The sequence below is a fragment of the Syngnathus floridae genome, chromosome 7 (assembly GCF_059516105.1).
Source record: "Syngnathus floridae isolate MCC-2025c chromosome 7, RoL_Sflo_1.0, whole genome shotgun sequence".
Lineage (NCBI taxonomy): Eukaryota > Metazoa > Chordata > Actinopteri > Syngnathiformes > Syngnathidae > Syngnathus > Syngnathus floridae.
Window position 1 is genome coordinate 9,860,572 of NC_142419.1, and position 21,220 is coordinate 9,881,791.

Here is a 21,220-nt window from a genome sequence, read left to right on the forward strand (position 1 = left end):
CTGCTACTGCCATATGTAGAACATTCACTCATCATAAGCTCCTCTTGCTTCGAACTTCATAAACGCCTATGCGAAGGGACGAATATACTATAATTCAGTTGTGCCATTTAATAAAGCTTCACAGGACACAAGAAACCATTTTAGCATTCAAATTAAAGTCTCATTCAAAAAGAATAAAGCCATTGGACTGAATGTTGTACAACATCAGTCATATTTCCAAGCCAGATGTTTGTGCAGCTGGTGATAACCTGAGAGGAATTATGATGATGCCATCTGTTGAGTCATTTTACGCAAACACTTGCCGGACACTTCAATAGGGACGCTAATCACATTATTATAAGGGGTGTACATTTTACACATACATATTCCAAAATTCCAAATATTCCACTTGATGGATGGGTATTGATTTAGGATGAGCCAAAAAATATGCAAAAATGTCAAGGAAAAAACTCCACCCAAGAGGATGTTTGTGCCTTGAAAATCAGATCAGAGCTGGTCTCACACTGTGATTTGCATTATCATTTGGCACAGGCAGGGCGCTTGATTTGTTTGAGACCTCATGGTGTGTTTTACAGTGATTGCAACAGTATGGACATGAATGCACACAACAGTCCTTTGTTCATGACCCCCCCTGCCACCCATGGTGTGTGGCAACACATGCATTCATGCTCGGTGGAGGCAATCATGCAATTTGTGCAACTGTGTTGGGCATTTATACATAATGACCACTCAATTATAATAATGCAATCTCGTATATTCTACATAAAATATTATTCATGCTCTGAAACAATTGTCCAGTTAGTGGATGCTGCACTGCATAAGAAAAGGGCACAGGCTAAATTAATGAGTTTTCCTGGCCAGTCAGCAGTTCGGGAATGTGCTATCATTGCACATTAGATTGATCCAAACAAGCACTTAATACATTGCTTTCTGGCCCAAAGCGCACAGGCGTTCCGTGGATGTAAAGCGACAAAGAAATCAATTGGTTTGATTGAGAACAGAGAAGCGGGGCAGAGGGTGATCCGATTGCAGCTGATGACGATTGGTTCCGTAGTAATTAAGTTTTGATATGAAGACCCAGAGGAAATTGGTGAGCTGCTCAATATCCAATCTAATCAGTATCACAAAGCTCTATTCGAAAGGAGCAATTTCTTAAAAAGCATCCATTTCTTAAAGCCAATCTTTATGAAAAATATTTGAAAGACTGTGGGGAGGGTTGGTACGCCCAAGTTACCTTTTGTTGACGCAGCCTTCAGTGAATGAGATGAGTTTTCCATTAGGGTCCCCCTCGCGTTGGAAGCTTTTGCTCAGTCACGTAAGTGAAACAAATAGATTGGTTTCGATTAGAAGTGCTTCAGATGGAAAATGTGGCTCTAATTAAAATGTTTGCACGACATCAATTAGTTTTTGTTCATGCTGCTGTAAGCAGGAAAACAAATAAGATTGTGATTTGGAGCTAGGTATACTGTCTGCTCATCACTAATTGTGTATTTTGGCTGCGATGTTATTGTATGTTGATAAATCTCATGAAACACTATTGACAGCAGATTAACATAATCTGGCATTTTCACGATTGTTTGAGCAAAAAAAGAGGGCATTCTCAGGTTACGCCAGAGTTGCATTCCTAAGGCGACAGAATCACACGGTTTTACACCCCACATGCCAAACATGGACGGGCCACCTATGTGTGCTCTGACATAGTTGAAGCAAACCTCTTGACAACAACACATTTCTCTGACACCATAACTATCAGTGGTTTCAATATTGTTAATGTGTACAAGCCCCCTATTGCCAAATGGGATCTGCAGGTCCTACTTCCGCAAAGTCTACTGGAAGAAATGCGGTGAAACTCTGGATAGGCGTGTTGTCACCGTCCCACTCCACACCATCACTGCAGATGAAGCCTACAACCGCTTCTGCAGCGCTATCTACAAAGCTGCCCACTCAGCCATCCCACGAGGCTACCTACCCCTGTACGTGCCATGCCTGGACGAAGAAAGCGCTGCACTCCTACAAGCCTACAAAACATCAGAGACCCGGAGATAGCAGATCATCTTATTGAATCGCTAACTACAGCTCGGCAAAGGAAATGGGAGGAGACAGTAGCTGACCTGAACTTTACACATTCTAGCAGGAAATGCTGGAGCCTCATCCGCCATCTAGGAGCTGCACAAAAGCCCCCCAGCCAAAACCGAGCATCCGTCACACCCAATCAAGTTGCATCCCACCTACTGGCTATTGCAAAAGTAACTCAAGACAAACCCACCAGAAGAGCAGTTCCATCTGAGCTAAATAAACACCAACAAGTGCTCAGAGAAGATAGAATTGCCGAGCTTTTTGAGGTTGCTGAACTGGAGAAAGTCCTGCAGGGCCTGAAATGTGGAAAGGCAGCAGGATATGACAACATTTCTCCAGAGTTCATGAAACACCATAAGTTTGATGCACAATTTGTCTTCGCGGGCCACAGAAAATGATGTGGCTGGCTGTATCTGGCCCCCGGGCCTTGAGTTTGACACTTGTGATGTAAGGGGACAAATTCAAATTGGCATACCTAATGAGTAAACTAAAGCGGACGTGCAATTTAAAAAACTGCTGACAGTATGAGTGGTGGAGATTAGCGATGGAAAAATTTTGAATGGATTGCCGTGTTTTGTTACAGAAAAAAATGGGAAAAAGTAGGGAATTCCGTATTTCTTATCCCCTAGATCAAATACCTAGGTAAAAAATGGGATTTTTATCTAGAGGAGAGGACCTATCTGACAAAAGCTGACAGTGCCCTTTTGATGCAGTGCATAATGTAAGAGCAGATGGCATTTGGGGAAGTTAAACTAGCTGAGGTGAATGCATGAATGCCCTCGGAAACAAGAGTGAGGCAAAAGGCAGATGTTCCACCTCCGTGGCCTCCAATGTTTTCCTCTGGGAGAAAGCATTCTGCTGTGCACCATGCACATGGACACATTTCCATACACTGAAGCTACGCTAATTGACATTTGTGCATCGATGGTGATTAAGTGGAAAGTGTTTACAAAATTCTGTTAACTGTATTCCCTGGGAGTTCTACAATTAGCATACAAACTGAAAGACAATATCCATTTTGCATCCACTGTGCAGTATGTAGAGTGAAGGGCTTTAACACTTACTAAGTGAGGAGGACTTTATTATGTACCATAATTTCTGGATTATAGACCACACCCAAATATAAGCCGCAGCAGCTAAAATGAGGGGAAATCCTGTTTTGTTCATATATAAACCACACTGGACTATAAGACACAGGTGTGTTAATATTTGATTTCCATATATGAGAATATGCACAAATCATTCAATATCATAAAAATCTTGAAAAATCCATAGATAAGACACAATGGACTATAAAATGCAGGTATCAAATCTTGTGCAAAAAGTAGCAGCTTATAGTCTGGAAAATACGGTACACAAAATCCATCTACATTTCGAAGGCAGTCATTGAATAAATGCGAATCTTTCTCCAGTCGTGGACTTGTGGTGCCATTGTGGTTAACCCATCTGCCTCAAAGTTTTGATGTGAATATTTGTTTTTCTCCAGTTTGGTATGAGCCCTGCAACTGGCTGGCGATCAAACCATGGTGTGTCACCCACACAAAGCCAGCTCGGATAGGTTCCAACCCTCTCATGATTCTTCTGAAGCAGAGCATGATCGAAAATGTATGGAATATACCTAAAAAGGTCAAAGTTGGACTTCAAACCATCTTAATATACATTAGCTCATCTGAGATAGAGTGAGCATCCATACAATTAGCACTAAGTGAACTAACAATTATACATTTGTAATGGTTAGTCCTCTCCATTGTGAATCTTACACGAGGAGTTTTACTTTCCATTTGTTTTATGTTATGTCATAATATAGTGAGTAACTTCTATTTGCATTTGTAACTTCTATTTGTTAAAAAATTTTTGGTAGCCTGCACTGTTAAGGGTTTTATAGTGAACAGATGAATTCACTTGACATTATTTACGATTGGAAACAAAATATATGGTATGACAACAACTTGAAAGTCAACAGGCAAGGCAAGGCAAGTTTATTTATAGAGCACAATTCATACGCAAGGCAATTCAAAGTGCTTTACAGTTACAAAACAAAATAGTCAGATAAAATCATTAATAAAATCAATAAATACATACAAAGCAAACAGACAGAAAATATAAAACAAAATATTCAATAAATAATCAATGAATACATATATTAAACCAAACAGACAGAAAATACTTTCAGTTTTCATATGTACATGTAAAAGGAACTGTGTTCAGTCTGGATTTGAACATTGTCAGATTTCAGGCCTCACGCACCTTTTCTGGGAGTATCTAGTCGTTGTATTCCACTGAAATGTTATTCTACAGACAAAAAAAAATCCCTAAAGCAAAGCGGGTCACCACTTCAGCACCTTTTAATCCAAACAGACGATAGTTTGTAGCCGCTGGTGAAAAATGTAATCAGCTCTCACAGTCAGTTTAGTCACATGGATTAACAGACCAACAGCACTCTAATCAGGACCGGCCGACTGCTAGGAGATGCTAATATGAGGCAATGTGCGCTTATATACAATGCAAATGAGTTGGTATTTCAACACATGCACAATTTTTAAGGTTTTTCTTCAAGCAATGATGACTACAGACCTACCTGGTCCACAAGCTTGCTAACAGAAAAAAAGCAGATCTAGTTTGCACCATGTGTGAATGTGTCAATTTGTATGATGATATTGCTAAATTAACAGCAATATCCTAACAAAATTCTAATGCTGTTAAGAAAATCTATCCATCCATTTTTTAAATCCCATTTATCCTCATTAGGGTCATAAGTGAGCTGCAGCCGATCCCAGTTGAGTTTAGATGAGAACCCGAAACACACTAGGGAAATTTATTCATACACATGGATGGTGTAATTGAATGGTTCAAAATCTTGAAAAATTCCCACTGCCCTACTTTACAGTTGTAAATGATGATGACGTTTTTTTTAAATTATTTTTTCCCTGCCAATCTAGTAAAGCACACCGGTGATTTAAAAACTTAATATAATTTTCATATGAAACATCTGTTCATTATTCAGAGAGAAACAGCCATTCACACATAAGACTTTATTTAGCTCTAGGAACATGTTTTTAAAATGTGAGAAGAATACGCAAACTGCAACAAGGAATGCTTGTATTCAAACACCCAACTTCAATCCTTTGAGCCAAATGAGCTAAATCTAGTCCAGGGTGTCAACGTTCATATGTAAAATTTCTTAAATATATGAGTGACAAATTCACGCTGTATATCCGTGTAGAAGCAAAATCGTGCTGTATCACAATGTGAACTATATATACAGTATATTTTTAACTTTTAAGTGTAACAATGAAAAGAATATTGATTGAGTTGTCAATTTGTAGATATTTGCTAGCATTGGCAAACAGATTTTTGTGGCTGAATATTGTATTGGTTTGTCATTTACCATTTAATTGATGCGAAGTCTGGTGAGTCAATAAAAAAATGCATATAAAAAGTTTAAGATCTAATATCGCAATAAAAATAAAAGATGCATATAAAAAGTTTAGTTAAGATCTAATTTCTCCATCCTATTCAAAAATGTTTTTGCAAGTAAAAACTTTCTACAATGTCATGAGAATGAGCTAATACACAAATACTGGGACTATTGTGTAACTAATTAATTAGTCGTTAACAAGTCTTTTACTTCATGCTCCCACTCACTCACACATAGAGAGGAAAAAAAAGTGAGAAATAGTGATGGAAGTGTGAAAAAGTACCGCCAAGAAAAGTGTGAACCAACCACAGGAAGTCATGTAGAGTTATTGAATCCATTTTATTGGTCAAGTGTTGAAAAATACACAAGGAATTTGACTCCCATTGTTTAAGTAACTCGAGTATGACAGAAACAAGCAAGTATAATAAACAAGAACATGTGGGATGTAGCACATAGGGGCGAACTGTCAAGAATAGCAGTTCATTGTCACCTTTAGGTGAATTAAAAGTACCTAATCAAGTGTCAGAATAAGAAAAGGCTGTTTTGTTCTAAACAGAATATAAAATAATCAATTTTTAAAATATCGTTATTATCGGCCAATTGCAATATGTTGCCTACAACTAACAGTACAGCAGACTGGACGTGAAATTCACTAGAATACATTTTAAATTTAACAGTACAAAGCGTTAAGTATAGGCCTGTCGAGGTATCTGTGCAAATGTCCAAATATGGGTCTGTGTTACATTTTCTTGCTGCCCGAGGCAACAATTAGAGTGAATTCATGACTCCATAAAGGCTATTATGCTCCCATTAAAAATCCATTATGAGATGATGTTGTTGGACGGTAGGAGATGTTTACTGGTCCTCTGGGTATCAGTCACAGATGCTTAAGAGACAAACAATTGGCTCACTTTCACATGTTCACTTGTTTTATTGCTGTAAATCAAATTAGGAAGTGATTGATCCATCCAATAGACATGCAGTCTGACTGTTAGTTTGGATGTGTTATAGATTGTTTAATAATAGATCCATGCTGAAACAGGAATGTGAAATGTGCACAACCACAATTGAGGATAAAGGACATAAATAAGACAAGATGGTTGGTGGGTGGCAGAAGTTGTTTTAGAAGCCATTGGAACGGAGGAAATCAGTAAGCGTAGGACGTTGTTGGCCCGCTGACAACCAGAAGGACAATATCTGTCATCTACTTCATCTGCCTGCTTCAAGGTGTTTTTTTGTTTTTTTTTAATAAGAGATGGGATTATGTGGCATTAAACACAGCAGGTAGACCGGGAAAACCACATTATTGCATGTATCTTACGGTTTACCAATAAAATACAATAACAATAGAATTGTTTTAATTAAAAACAATAAGATAAGCAATTACTCAGTAATGTACTAACAAGGAATAGTTTTACACAAAAAAAGAGAAGAAAGTTTTTTTTAAATAATGCCTGAAAAGGAGAAGATGAAAGTTTTCTGAGAAGCTTCTTTGGTGCCTTTTGCATGCTTAAATATTATGCTATGTTCAAAAACAGTAAGAATTTCTTACCTAGTCCTTGAGCTATATTTTCTGTCTTACTTTCAGATGTGAACATATTTATTTATCTTTAGCTTCATCTTTTTTTGTCTCAGGTCATTCAGGATGCTGTTGTTTACCGCCCAAATTTGCTGCACCATCCACTGAGGAGTATTTGTTTTCATTGTTTTAACGATTACACAAAGCAGGGCTCATTTTTCAAAATCAACAAGAAATGAGATTGTGAGGTATCGTACATCCTTAATCGTGTTTGTCTGGATTCTAGGTCTGCGACTACTGATTGATTTAATAATTATTCAATCTGTCTATTATTTTGTCAATTCATTGATTAATTGGACAATAAAACATGCTTTAATTTCCATCTCTTTATTCAATGATAAGACATTGTTTCAAATTGATAGTACCAAAAACAAGTTATTTATGACCAAAGTCCATTATATGTCGGAAAAGTGGAATATAATGATCAACATATTTATACCTGATTACAAGCAAATATTTTATTCTGTTTACTATTTATTTATTTTATCTTATCATTTCATATATATTTATTTATATTATTATATCTATTTATTCTATTCATTCAAAAAATCAGTCTGCTTTCATGGAATGACAGAAAACAGACAATATCTACTCTTGACAAGTTGAAATTCTGAGGATTTGGACAATTTTAAATGAACAAAATAAACAATTAATGGATGATCAAAAATCGTTTCAATTAATGGATCAATCATTGCACCTCTACTGCAATCACAATGATGTTGGAGGTGTTACTCTCAAACCATAATTAAACCATAATGGTTTATTTCATTCAGATTTTTAGTCTGCTAAATGACCATAAATATCCATTTTTGGATTCAAGTATAACACCTTTGACAATGAACCACATGCTAATTCACCATCAAGAGAGACATTTTTATCTGATGACAGCCATGGCAAATGGCATCACACCGACCACATTAATATCCATTTGACCTTTTGCATAATAGAACTGCACTACTACGACCACTCTAGTTGTTGGATGTGTGCTATAATTCCCTGAATATTATCCAAAGGATAATCTTTTAAAACCAATAACAGATCAAAAGTTCACTTGTTGGTCATTGTAACATTGTGCCAAGCTCGAGTCACTATTCTCGCTTCTGTCATTAGCATGCATTAAAGGATGTGTAGCCAAGAAAACAGAAAACAAAACACTCAGTAATACTGATGCTTGCAGTGGGAGATAGGAGTCCAAAATAAAGGCTTTTAAAGTCTTATCAGGTCTTTGCACAAGCGCATGTGGATGTGTGATCTGTTCAAATGTCTAATTAAGTCTTTCTTTCTCCTGGTGTAAAAGGACTGAAATGAAACACACAAAAAGGAAGGGCAGTCACCATGCTGCTGTGAGCATGACCAGATCGGGTGAGGACCCAAAATGAAAGTACATCCGATTGTAAGCTACATCAGAGGTCCCCAACCGCCAGGCCGCGGACGGATACCTGTCCAAAGGTCACTTGGTACCGGGCCGCCAAGCCGCACAGGAAAAAAAAATATTTTTTTTTATCGACGATCAATTAATTCAGGTCAAGACGCTCGTTCCGGTCACGTGACAAGTTTCCCCAGTCGAGCCCGCAAAGCTAGCAAAAATGAGTAACAAGCTCAGTGCTCCCATTAATTCAACGTAATGGTGATTTATATGAATAGAAATGAAAAAATAATGAATAATTACTAATAAATACATAAATGATTAATAAAAAATATGTAATTTATACTTGTTTTTATGCCAGTCGTATCATTTCATTTCATCGTATTTATATATTTATTATAAATATTATAAATTTTATTATAAATGTATTATTTATTTCCATAAAGGCCAGTCCGCAAAAATATTTCTGACACGTAACCGGTCCGTGGCGCAAAAAAGGTTGGGGACCGCTGGATTAAGGCACCAAAATAAAACTGGCTTTAGTTTTTCACCTTTGATCGCATTAAATGCATGAATACAGTAGATCAAAGTCAGATGAAGGCAATGCACAACACATTGAGGCTTTTTTTGGATGCCTTTTCAAGGTGATTCAAATTTAACAGCATGCAGCGTGATGCCGTGCTTATTTTCTGCGGGGGTGCAGTGAAAACTTGTCTCTTTTTATTCCACCAGCGCTACCTGCACGCACACTATTCTGACCCTTTCCTCTAAGGGGAGAGAGAGGAAGAAGCATCACCAATAGCTTCATCTCGGAGACACTTTCTCCTCTTTATTTTCCACTAATCTTTTTCACTCTGTGATGTTTTGGGTCAGCCATTGGATTGGATATAACTGAGCAATTCTTGAATTGAAGTCTAGTTTTAATATGTAAATAATATGGACAGCCGCCATACCCCCTCCCCAAAGTACATTGATTATGTGAGGCCTAATAGAACATCCAGCTAGTGGTAATTGGATGATTAAAATCTTCCTGGGGGATCCTTAAAAATACACCAAGCATACTGAAAATAAAAAGGATGTGCTATTTCTTTTTGGACACAAGTTTCCACTATCATTATGCTACATGCTATACTAAGATGATGTCTGACTAAAAAAATAACTTCTGTCATTAAATGTATGGGGTTGTGTAATATATATTCAATAGTTTGATGCAGATACTTTTAGGGGTGGAAATAAAAGGTTTTTACAATTCAAAAACAAAGAGGAAACTCCTCCAGCTGACAGCTGTTTTGAAGTTTTGAGTTGCCACATCTTTCTCAGGCAATGCTTAAGCTAATAAATCATTCATAATAACTTTATGTAATGTACTGAAATATTAATAAGTAGCTAAATAAGACAAACTACAGTATTGGATTTGATTGCCTTTAAATATGTTCATTAAACAGCTTTTCAGAATATTTGAATAACAATTAAAAACTATATATCTTCCAACAAAAAGTGCAGGGATTCAGCAGCGTAACTTAAAGGTTAAATGAAAACTTCTGCAGAGAAATAGCTCACCTATATTTTACAGTAAGTGAAGTATTCCACATTTTAATATAACTGAAATGTTCAACTTTCAGTTAGCTTTGTTTTAAGTCAAAACAAAACCAAAAATTTAGTCCCAGGCTCAGCAGCATTGCTTACAAACTTCACCGAAATGTAAATAAACAAATAGTTTCTCGAGACTGACCGAATTGAAATTGAAACCTCCAGCCACTGGATCTTTTAAAAAAAAAAGCCAGATGGAGATATGCATCAAAATGGACAATTTCAGCATCAATTCCACCTTTGAGGTTCCATTATGTTAGTTTGATTCAGTCCGTTAATAAGTACAGTGCATACCAGGAACATGGCAACTGACTGTTCCAGGAAATAATGCATCACATGTGGTGCTTAATATTTAAACAGCGCATGTGGATTCAGAGAACAAAACAGCAGGATTGCAAAGCAGCATCTTCATCTTATTTTAGTATGCAGGGCACATTCTCCTTGCACCTTATGTCCTTCTTTTTTTGCCACACAAAGCTGTTTTTGTTTGCATAGCCTCGCACATTTCGACGACATGACAAAAAGTGATTGACAGTGTCGGAGAGGTATTCTTTGTTTGTTGTTGTCCTTGTTGTATGCAGAGATTTGCATCAACCTTTTTACTACTATTTTCTACTAAGCAACTGTACACGTGTGGGGCAAAAAAAAAAAAAAAAAAGCATCTCAGCTCAGCATGATTGAGTGCAATTCTGAACTACTGTTTGGTACATTACCTTAACTTGCTTATTAATCAAACAGTTATACAGTATTTTGATAGAGCTCTGGTATTAATTCTGTTAGTAAACTGTCAACTGTGCGAATTTGTGTCAGTCATAGGGGCCAGGTGATTAGATTGTCAGAGTAAACCGAGGATGACATCCATTTGTTTCTACACTGTAAAAAAAAAAAAAGAGTTGAGCGCAGCAATGTTACAGCTATGCTTTTCCACATCACATCCTTTTACATAAATGAAAGTGACACTTTCAGGTTGAGCCATAGTACTCCTGTGTATCGGTCTTGGCCAGTAATGTAAGTTACTGTCATACACGAGACCAATGAAAGTGGGCAATGTTGATACACAATATGATGGAAACAATGGTGCCAAAGTTGTTGAACTTGTTGCAGTTCACATCCACATTCCCATTATTTACATTTCAAGCAGATTAGACCTGCAATTGCCTGGATACTAGTCCATTATACATCTTGTCCAAAGTCATTTGTGATAGGCTTCATCTGGCTCTGATGAATCAAAGCCAACCCACCAAAACAACAAATCTGCCCCTGCCTTTGATATGTGCTGCTGAGAACAGGAAGAGTGCTGCTTTGTTTTCAGTTGACCCATATTTGATGCCAGGAGATGCCATCACATTTTTTGGACGTTCAGCTTGGTTACTCTTTAACACGCTCATGGGCTCAGCTACAAAGTAGTTACACATACAAAATCAATGTACCTATAAAAATCAATAGAGTCCTCTAATGCAATGTGATTCAATCGCTCCATGCTTTCCCATCATTTACTGTACATTTAAATTCAAACATGCAATTGAGCAGCTAACAGTCATAGGTGTGCCCCATTTCTTTCCCAATGCCATCTGGAATAAACTTAACAAACTTGACAGATAAATGACATGTAATGAAAATAAATTCCTTACATTCAGTAATTTATGCAATCCAAAGGCTCTTAAGTGCAGTGAGTCACCCAGCACGAGCACATGCTCATCTTGCTGGGACTTTCAACTGCTCCAATCAGAGATCATCACATTATCTCACTTGGGTGATTTGTTTGGCATAGTTTTTAATCCAGTTGCCTTTCCTGAGCAATTTTACACTGACTGGGAATTGAACACATACTACATGAAAGCAGTAGTATGTAAAACTATACTACCAAGTAAGCAAGTACTGCACATGGGAAAAAAAAGAAAAATATTATGGAATAGCTTGCTAAGAAACTTGACATAGCATCAGCACTTTGTCATTTTTTTTTGTATGTTTTAATCAGACAACACTAGCATACTGGCAAACACTGCTAACAAAAAAAGGCCGTGACAAATCAAATGAAGCAGAACGTGCTATTTGATCACCATCTAATGAGACTTATTCAACTCAGTCATACGTGATGAATGGGTGCAACCATGTATGCGCACAACATTTGTCTACGTATTAAATAACATAAACACTAAGTAATGCGTTAATTGTATTTCCCTCAATAATTCAATGTAAGTGGATTGAGGGCAACAATGTTGATCACAGCAATCCCCAGAGATGACACCCCCTAATGGGAATAGTAATTTCCCTCTGTGTCAATAAAGTATTCACTATCAACCTTCAATGAACTTTAGTGCTAGGTCATCTGTATTTGTTCTCAGTATGTCTAGATAGGATCCAATGCTCTGTTACTAATCTGGAATTAAATTTGCACCAACAGGTTGCGCCCCTGTCAGCTGTTGATGATGTTTCGTGGAAATCAGCAATAAAAACAATCCTACATAGCAGAGGTGAAATAAAACAAATTCAAACAAGGTCATAATACCGGGGCTTCCTTTATAAAATGGACCGGTCATACTGGGGCTAAAAAGTCAGAGGATTAATGGCATGGCTACAAAGTTACAAAGTGAAATGAGCACATCAGCATCATCACTAGCTGAGTGCTCTTGGGTAATTAGTTTGACATTTAGAAAAATATTCCTATTGTGCCCTCATTGAGAAGCCACTAAAAGAAAATCCTGGAAGCAGAGCAATATATTTCACAGTCAGAACTGGGCTAAGGCTAATTAAACCAGAGTCCAGAACACGTGCAGATTATTTTCACGTACCTTTCTCTGGCTTGCGTTTAACGGTGTCATGAAGAAAATGAAAGTGGGCCCTGCTTTCTGCTGAGAATGATGTTCAATTCCTTTAATGAGATGTTTTCTCTAAAAGAACACAGAAAGAAATGTCCTTCATAGACTCAATACTACTTGCAGCAAAGACCTTCAAAAGAAAACTCTCCAACTCATTCTTAGAAAAGCTACAGAGGCATGTTGGAATCGTTGTCTTATAGAAAATTTGCTGCAACTGAATTGTGTACAACTGCCTTGAGGAAAAATCTATCACAAGCCTACCGTTTCAGAATATTATGGTTGCTGACATTTGGAACGATGGAGTGCAATCTTCTTGCAGGAAGTGCTCCACCATTCCAACTAACTCACCATGTCACACCTGGCTTTAATTTAATGATCCAAAGGTAATTTGTCCCATCGACTCGATTTAGAGAATAAAGCTTAACTTCTCAACAAAGTTAGACTGATAGACCAGCTTTGGAGAAGATGAGGTGACCGAGTGGTTAAGGTGATGGACTGCTAATCCATTGTGCTTTGCACGCGTGGGTTCGAATCCCATCCTCATCGAGATGTTCTTGTTTTATCCTATATTGAATGCATTTATATAAGGTTATCTCAGGTTTATGTCGATAGGTCATCTGCTTTGCGTGGGAAATTAAATTCCTTAGAGCATTCTGACATGCACCTTTGCAATGTGCTTCATTCCAAAGCTTGGGACTGGCAATGGATGCAGCTCGACCCCCTGTGAGCCTTTGCTGAGTCCACTGTAACTCTAACAACGTCCATCCACCGATCTAAGGCACAGAGCAGTATGGGTGAAGGAACTCAGAGATATAAGATTGGCTGAGATCATTCAAAGATTTGAAAACAAATAACACCGGAAACCAGGAACTCTTATGAGTACTATTCAAAGGGCAAACAGCGGCCTTTTGGACCAACTGGAGACGATTGATGGAGGACTGGCTGACTTCAAAATAAAGAGCACTACAGTAATCCAGCCGAGATGTTACGAAAGCATGAATCACTGTTTGAAAGTGCTGTTGAGAAAGGGGAAGCTTTACATTAGCTTGGTGCCTAAAATGAAAAAAGCTGTATTTAACAACAGCTCCAATTTGCCCATCCAATTTTAAATCAGTATCCAGTTTAATACCCAAGTTCGAGACTGTTGACTTTAGATAAGAATCTCTATGATACATTTAGCACATTTTGGTCAACCACATCAAATTATAAATTTCAAAACTGTATAAGATCTGATGACTTTTTCACTACTATGTTAGAGAGACGCTAATTTGCACCATTTTCCATGCAACATTGGCAAGCGTTACTGTGCAAAAAAAAAATGGATAGCTGCCATTAATGAAGCCCATTCAATGTGAGACTATCAATGGCTGATAAGAAGATTAGTGAAGGGCTCAGAATTGGTGCTTAGATAATGTGCCAGGATCTCTAAGCAGCATGCGAATGATGGAACGATGGAGTGCAATCTTCTTGCAGGAAGTGCTCCACCGTTCCAACTAACTCACCATGCCACACCTGGCTTTAATTTAATGATCCAAAGGTAATTTGTCCCAGTGACTCGATTTAGAGAATAAAGCTTAACTTTCCAACAAAGGTAGACTGATAGATGAGCTTGGGAGAAGATGAGGTGACCGAGTGGTTAAGGTGATGGACTGCTAATCCATTGTGCTCTGCACGCGTGGGTTCGAATCCCATCCTCATCGAGATGTGAATGTTTTATCCTATATTGAATGCCTTTATATAAGGTTAACCCAGGTTTATGTCGATAGGTCATCTGCTTTGCGTGGGAAATTAAATTCCTTAGAGCATTCTGACATGCACCTTTGCAATGTGCTTCATTCCAAAGCTTGGGACTGGCAATGGATGCAGCTCGATCCCCTGTGAGCCTTTGCTGAGTCCACTATAACTCTAACAACGTCCATCCACCGATCTAAGGCACAGAGCAGTATGGGTGAAGGAACTCAGAGATGTAAGATTGGCTGAGATCATTCAAAGATTTGAAAACAAATAACACCGGGAACCAGGAACTCTTATGAGTACTATTCAAAGGGCAAACAGCGGCCTTTTGGACCAACTGGAGACGATTGATGGAGGACTGGCTGACTTCAAAATAAAGAGCACTACAGTAATCCAGCCGAGATGTTACGAAAGCATGGATCACTGTTTGAAAGTGCTGTTGAGAAAGGGGAAGCTTTACATTAGCTTGGTGACTAAAATGAAAAACGCTGGATTTAACAACAGCTTCAATTTGCCCATCCAATTTTAAATCAGTATCCCGTTTAAGACCCAAGTTCGAGACTGTTGACTTAAGATAAGGATCTCTATGATACATTTAGCACATTTTGGTCAACCACATCAAATTATAAATTTCAAAACTGTATAAGATCTGATGACTTTTTCACGACTATGTTAGAGAGATGTTAATTTGCACCATTTTCCATGCAACATTGGCAAACGTTACCGTGCAAAAAAAAATGGATAACTGCCATTAATGAAGCCCATTCAATGTGAGACTATCAATGGCTGATAAGAAGATTAGTGAAGGGCTCAGAATTGGTGCTTAGATAATGTGCCAGGATCTCTAAGCAGCATGCGAATGAAAAGCTGCTGCTAACCAAATCACTTTACTTACTCGGTTGCATTAAGGAGAAGCTAGTGGAAATGCCATTGTGATAATCTGTGATGTCAAATAACGAATAAAAGAAAGCAGGGTGAGCCGATTCGACACAAGAAACACTTTCCTGGATTCACATCGTATCTTTCTTTCAAATGTGTGTGTATCACATCTCATAACATAAAGAGAACAAATAAAATTAAACTCATATCCAATCCTCAAAGTGTTCAATGGCATTTTCACATTGTCCAATTCCATTATAGCAGAGCAGTGATGACTTCACAGTTCAGCAGTAGGTCATGTCAGAGGTTGCTGACCAGGAGCTGGGGGGGGGGGGGGGGAGGGTGATGCAGTACATTCTATTTCCAGTCTCAGAATGCAAGTGGACTGTTGGCATGTGGTCTGAAGGAAGAACAGCCCGAAAAGCACTTGGGCAAAATTCAGTGACGTGGCGCATAATATCACCCCTGGACTGTCACGCCTTTTGTGTCACAGCCAGATGTACTGGACCGTATTTTCCGGACTATAAGGCGCACCTAAAAACCTAAAATGTTCTCAAAAGCCGACAGTGCACCTTATATATGGACCAAATTCCTACATTTAAACTAGCCCGAAGCATTGTGTCATGAAATCAATCATAAGTGGCCCGCTGAAGACTATGAATCGTAAATCAGAAAGACTATGGATCATTATTTTGTGATTATAAAGTAATATGTTGCATCTGAAGTTGAAATAAAAAAGATAAAATGGAGAATGATTTGATTTGGATTAAAAATCTGACATGACGCATTAATGGTGCGCCTTATAGAAGGACAAAATTTTAAAATGGGCCATTCATTGAAGGTGCGCCTTATAGTCCAGTGCGCCTTATAGTCCGGAAAATACGGTACTTTGTTGTAGACTCAGTTGCGTCTCTATGAAGACTTAGTGGACACAACAACAACTACCACAAAATGTAGATATTTTTATTACCTGGAGCAAACAACGCAAATCACAGGGTGAACATGACAACTCCACACAGGAGCTGAGATTCAAACCCTGAGACGGACTTTCAAACCACTCCATGCTGTGATAAAGGAAGAAAGCTTTAAGCTAATTAAAATAGATGTTGTAAACTGTGTGGTGAACAGAATGAACTGCAAGAAGAGAGAAGACAAAAGAAATCTAGAAATCTGAAGTGACAAAGGACACGTCAAATGGAAGAAGAAGAGATGGAGAAAGAAAGAATGAGTGAGCAGCACATTAGAATATATGGTCAGGATGTTGAGTAGGACAGAAGAGGACGGACTGAGTCATCGTTATGATAATTCGGAGGCGGCAGAGTGCTGACTCACTCTAATGTACTTTCACAGAAACATGGAATGTCACGGCGCACCTCAGGGGTGCGATGATCAGTGCAAAGTTAGGAGACACGCAATACTGTAGCGATCGAGCACTGGCACTCTTGTGCTGGTGTCAATTACCGTCTTTAAAAAAGGACAGTGAAATTAGAACTTGGTTTCCAAAACATGAAGCTTGAAGACATATCATTTCTTCTATATTTTCTTTTTCAACAGTACTGGTGACCTTTTATAAATGAATGCACATGTTAGACTCTTTATATCACAGCCAACTTTTTTTCATCATGAATTGTAATCTCTAAGCACATCACAGTTTATTACATACCAAGGTTGGCTCGCCATTGCTTGCCAAACTAACCCTAAATCACTACTATCTTTTCAACTACAAGGCTATCCTATGTATGCTCCAGGCTTAAAAGTGTTCCCTCATTGCGCAAAACTCTGTTAGCTATTATAGCCTCACATCTCAAGAGGTCAAGTCTCTCTATCGAAAGAGAGTGCAACCTTTGTAATACAATACTTGGAAGAATTCATTAAGAACAAGGCAGTCAGTGTAAAATCAAGCCACGTGCTACCAGATCATAAAAATCACCACACACAACATTGAGGCTTTAATTTCTCTTAAGTAGTGAATGCACCTAGCTAATTTTTGGGCCGTGAAGTCTGTTAGTTTAATGAGACTTTGCCGTGTATTATTTTGCATTATACTGCATTGCATTATACAGATAATTAGAAAGGGCTGCAGAAGCAGGATAACAATACTGATGATTTAAATAAGGTGTGTTGCAACAGGGAAACATAGAAAACATGCAGGCGGACCAGAGTTGCCTAGCCATGTACTGAGGTGTGATTTTGGCCCTCTCATACATCTCAGTAAAACAAAAGATGATTTTAGCAAGCATTTGGCGCTGTGAGGTTTCATCAGATAATTTGCATTAATGAGTGCAGTAAATAGTGTTTACTGAAGATATAGCCGAGTCATACTGTAGATAGATTGGTCTACAGTACAGGAATAAGACAGTGCCAGCATGCACTCCTGATGATTTTTTCATGATGTTGAGCCATTACGACTCCCCTAATGACTTCTGAATGAGATGCCAGATGTTAAGACTTTTGAACTGAACAACTCCATGCACATTTATGTGTCCCATAAACCAATGTAATTGATCAAAACAATGCCTTAAGGATTTTTTCTAGTTCATTTCATTTATGTGCATGTCTTGTTAAACGACCGGATTGTCTTTAATGCATTCAATCCATTATTATCTTTCTTAATCAGACATCTGAGTGTCCTTTTACATCAAATTTGTTTTTGATATGAGTTACTGTTACTATATGAGTTAAAATTGCTGTCCCTCTAGGAAAATGAAAATTCTTGGGCAACCCTCAACTAACTCACAACCCTTTGCTGATTTGCCATCAGTGAGTAGATGAGGCATTTGCTTTGACCTTTTCCTTCCCTTTGAGTCATCATTACCTGCGTCAACATTTGAATGACTCAATACTATAAAATTACATTCAACTCAGAGAGGATATTCAAATGAAGCCCATTTACCGCACAGCAACTTATTGTATTTATTATATTCTGAATATCTCAGTGGTAATAGTAAGTGGTTTAGGAGTGCCCTATAGAATTTACTATAATTTTTCTCACAGAAGCAAAGCAAATTATAAAGCACATTTCATACGCGAGGCAATTCAATTTGCTTCACTGACCAAACACCCAACACGGAAAAAGAATTCCATACAAAACTACTGAAGACATTCAAAGGCAAAGCAGCCTTACAAGCTCATGTATTAAATGAATTGACAACAATCTAACCAAGTGAAGAAAAAGAGAATGAAAAATGAATGAAAAGTAACTTTTTCATTCGTCTGTTGTAGTTCCTCTTGTAAATTTGAAAAGTTTTGTTTTTCAAAAAGCACTTTCAGTTTCATTTTATTTCATTACTTTTTTTTCAATTGCAGTTTTAGTTTTCATTCAATAAAATAACCTGAATTATTACTTTGCTAGTCTCCTTGCACTTATTCATAGAATATCAAAAGATAAAAAAAACACAATTCTAAATAATGAGAGCTACATAATGGAAAAAAACAGACCTTATGTCATGTACTGGATACAAGAAAAAATCAAAAATAATCATAAAAAAGACTCTTCAAGTGTGGCTGTAGTAATAGATTTTAGTGTAAACATATTGCAATGTGCAAAGATGAAGGCATTCAAGTGTTTCACGTCACAGAGGTATTGTACACTGTAAACATTAAAGTGAGCAGGAACATAAAGATATCATTTTGCACAGCGTGGTAGGAAGGGATCAAATATTTCTATCCCTCACCTTTCCATCACCTTAAACCATGCTGGCCATATTCTTGTGTGACGTCTGACCTGAGCATATAAAGCTTTGTGTGCAAGTCACTTGTTGAGATCTCCACAGAATAAATGAACCGGTGCTCACATTTGCTAACTGAGCTGAATTCTGAATTCTAAATTCTTACTCATTTTTGCTAGCTTTGCAGGCTCGACTGGGGAAATGTGTCACGTGACCGAGACGAGCGTCTTGACCTGAATTAATTGATCGTCGATAAAAAAATATTTTTTTTTTTTCCCTGTGCGGCTTGGCGGCCCGGTACCAAGTGACCCACGGACCAGTACCGGTCCGCGGCCCGGTGGTTGGGGACCTCTGCCTTAATCAAGTTTAGTCAAACATGAATTGGTCCATCTATCAATTTTCTATATGCTTATTGTAACAAAAAATTATGTTTTTGATATTCATGTCTGGTGGGAATGAGTGTATATGACCTCCAAGCTTCTCAAAGGGGAGCAGAACAGAGTGTTGAGGTTGAAAATGGAGGTTTAAAAAAACAGATAAATAAATGTAAAAACAAACCACAAAACCAGCTAATTCAATCCAGTGTATGACCTTTACCACTGTGGGAGTTCATTGCCTTTTTATTTCACAGAGACTTTGACATGAAGGTTGCTGATGTCGGTTGTTTATAGCGTGTTGGGAGGCAAAGCAATATTTGATTATTGCTGTAAAAGCTGTTCTTCTGCACAGTGTGCCTTCATGATGACGACAACAAATACACAATGCAATGAAATTCCATTTCTGTAGTATGTGCACATGATGCATGAAAGCACAATGCAACAATACGGCTCCCTCAAACAGACTGGAATGTAGAATGAAGAATTATATCGTTAATTAGATAATGCACGTGAAAAATACACACACACTTTCAATTATAGCACATCTGAAAATACGTGCAATAATGGCACCTGTTTTTAAGATGTCGGTTCTAAGTTATTGATCTATACTTGGCCTTATTTGCTTGTTGTACTGCCATGTCACGAGAGTGGCCTCTAGCGGTCATATGTGTGAATAATGAATTGATTTTATCTCTGTCTCTGTGTCGCCCTCTTGCTCTTTATCTATCTATCTATCTATCTATCTATCTATCTATCTATCTATCTATCTATCTATCTATCTATCTATCTATCTATCTATCTATCTATCTATCTATCTATCTATCTATCTATCTATCTATCTATCTATCTATCTATCTATCTGTCTATCTGTCTGTCTGTCTGTCTGTCTGTCTGTCTGTCTGTCTGTCTGTCCACAATATCTTTGCGTATGGACTCACTTGTCTTTAACATTCAATTATTGCATATTCACGCCTTAGCAAACATATCAGTGCTTCAGAAAAGATCAGTTAATGTCTCAGGAGAAGTATTAGTCAAGGAGGATGATGGAATAAATGTTTTTAGGGGCCTAATGTATTAATTGCCTCTTTGTCATGCATATTAAAGGCAGCAGAGGTTAAATTAGCGTAACTTATCCACGGAATTTAGGAGGCAGAATTTACTCTCTCAGGCTAAATTGTTGGTACCCTCTGAATGAAACATAATACCCTTTGTGGATTTCGAAAATTGAATATATGACAGCTCTCTGCATTTCCGCTGGAAGCATGCAACAGTGACTTTATTTTTCTTACTAGCACTGACAAAAATATGGTTGGTACCTTTCTGTTAACAAAAGACAATATTAAGACATTTAATATTGCGTGAGGGAGAGTAATAAGTAACAATATAGTGACACAAAAACCACCAAGTGTGGAGGAGCCTACCATTGAGGGAACTGGACCTGCTCTGAAATATGGTGTTCTGGATCTTTGCAGGGATGGATCAATGAAGGCATGGATGGGTGTGTGGAAGTGTCCTAAATTGTATTATGAAATTTCCTGATGCAAAATGTGCTACACAGTATTAGCTAACCAGCTCATATGTCCTCCATCAGTATAAAAACCCAAACCTTGGTTGCGAAGGTTCATACTGTCTTGTTAAGTACTATTCAAACAGTTCTTTTAGTCAGACAGGGAAGATTATTTCTACCTGCTCTACACATTTTGGCTACTTCCTG

General features: G+C 37.8%; 1 long non-coding RNA gene and 2 other non-coding genes across 3 annotated transcripts; 2 read left to right on the top strand and 1 right to left on the bottom strand.

The window, feature by feature from the left end:
- Positions 1-7,404: 7,404 nt before the first annotated feature.
- On the bottom strand, positions 7,405-13,192 carry LOC148395095 (uncharacterized). The gene is made up of 3 exons (XR_015859530.1): positions 13,110-13,192; positions 12,822-12,920; positions 7,405-8,372 (listed from the first exon to the last, which is right to left on the bottom strand). It is a non-coding gene; the product is annotated as an uncharacterized LOC148395095 (long non-coding RNA).
- A 120-nt stretch (positions 13,193-13,312) lies between these two features.
- trnas-gcu (transfer RNA serine (anticodon GCU)) lies at positions 13,313-13,394 on the top strand. Its single transcript has one exon. It is a non-coding gene; the product is annotated as a tRNA-Ser (tRNA).
- A 1,072-nt stretch (positions 13,395-14,466) lies between these two features.
- Positions 14,467-14,548, top strand: trnas-gcu (transfer RNA serine (anticodon GCU)). Its single transcript has one exon. It is a non-coding gene; the product is annotated as a tRNA-Ser (tRNA).
- Positions 14,549-21,220: the final 6,672 nt, after the last annotated feature.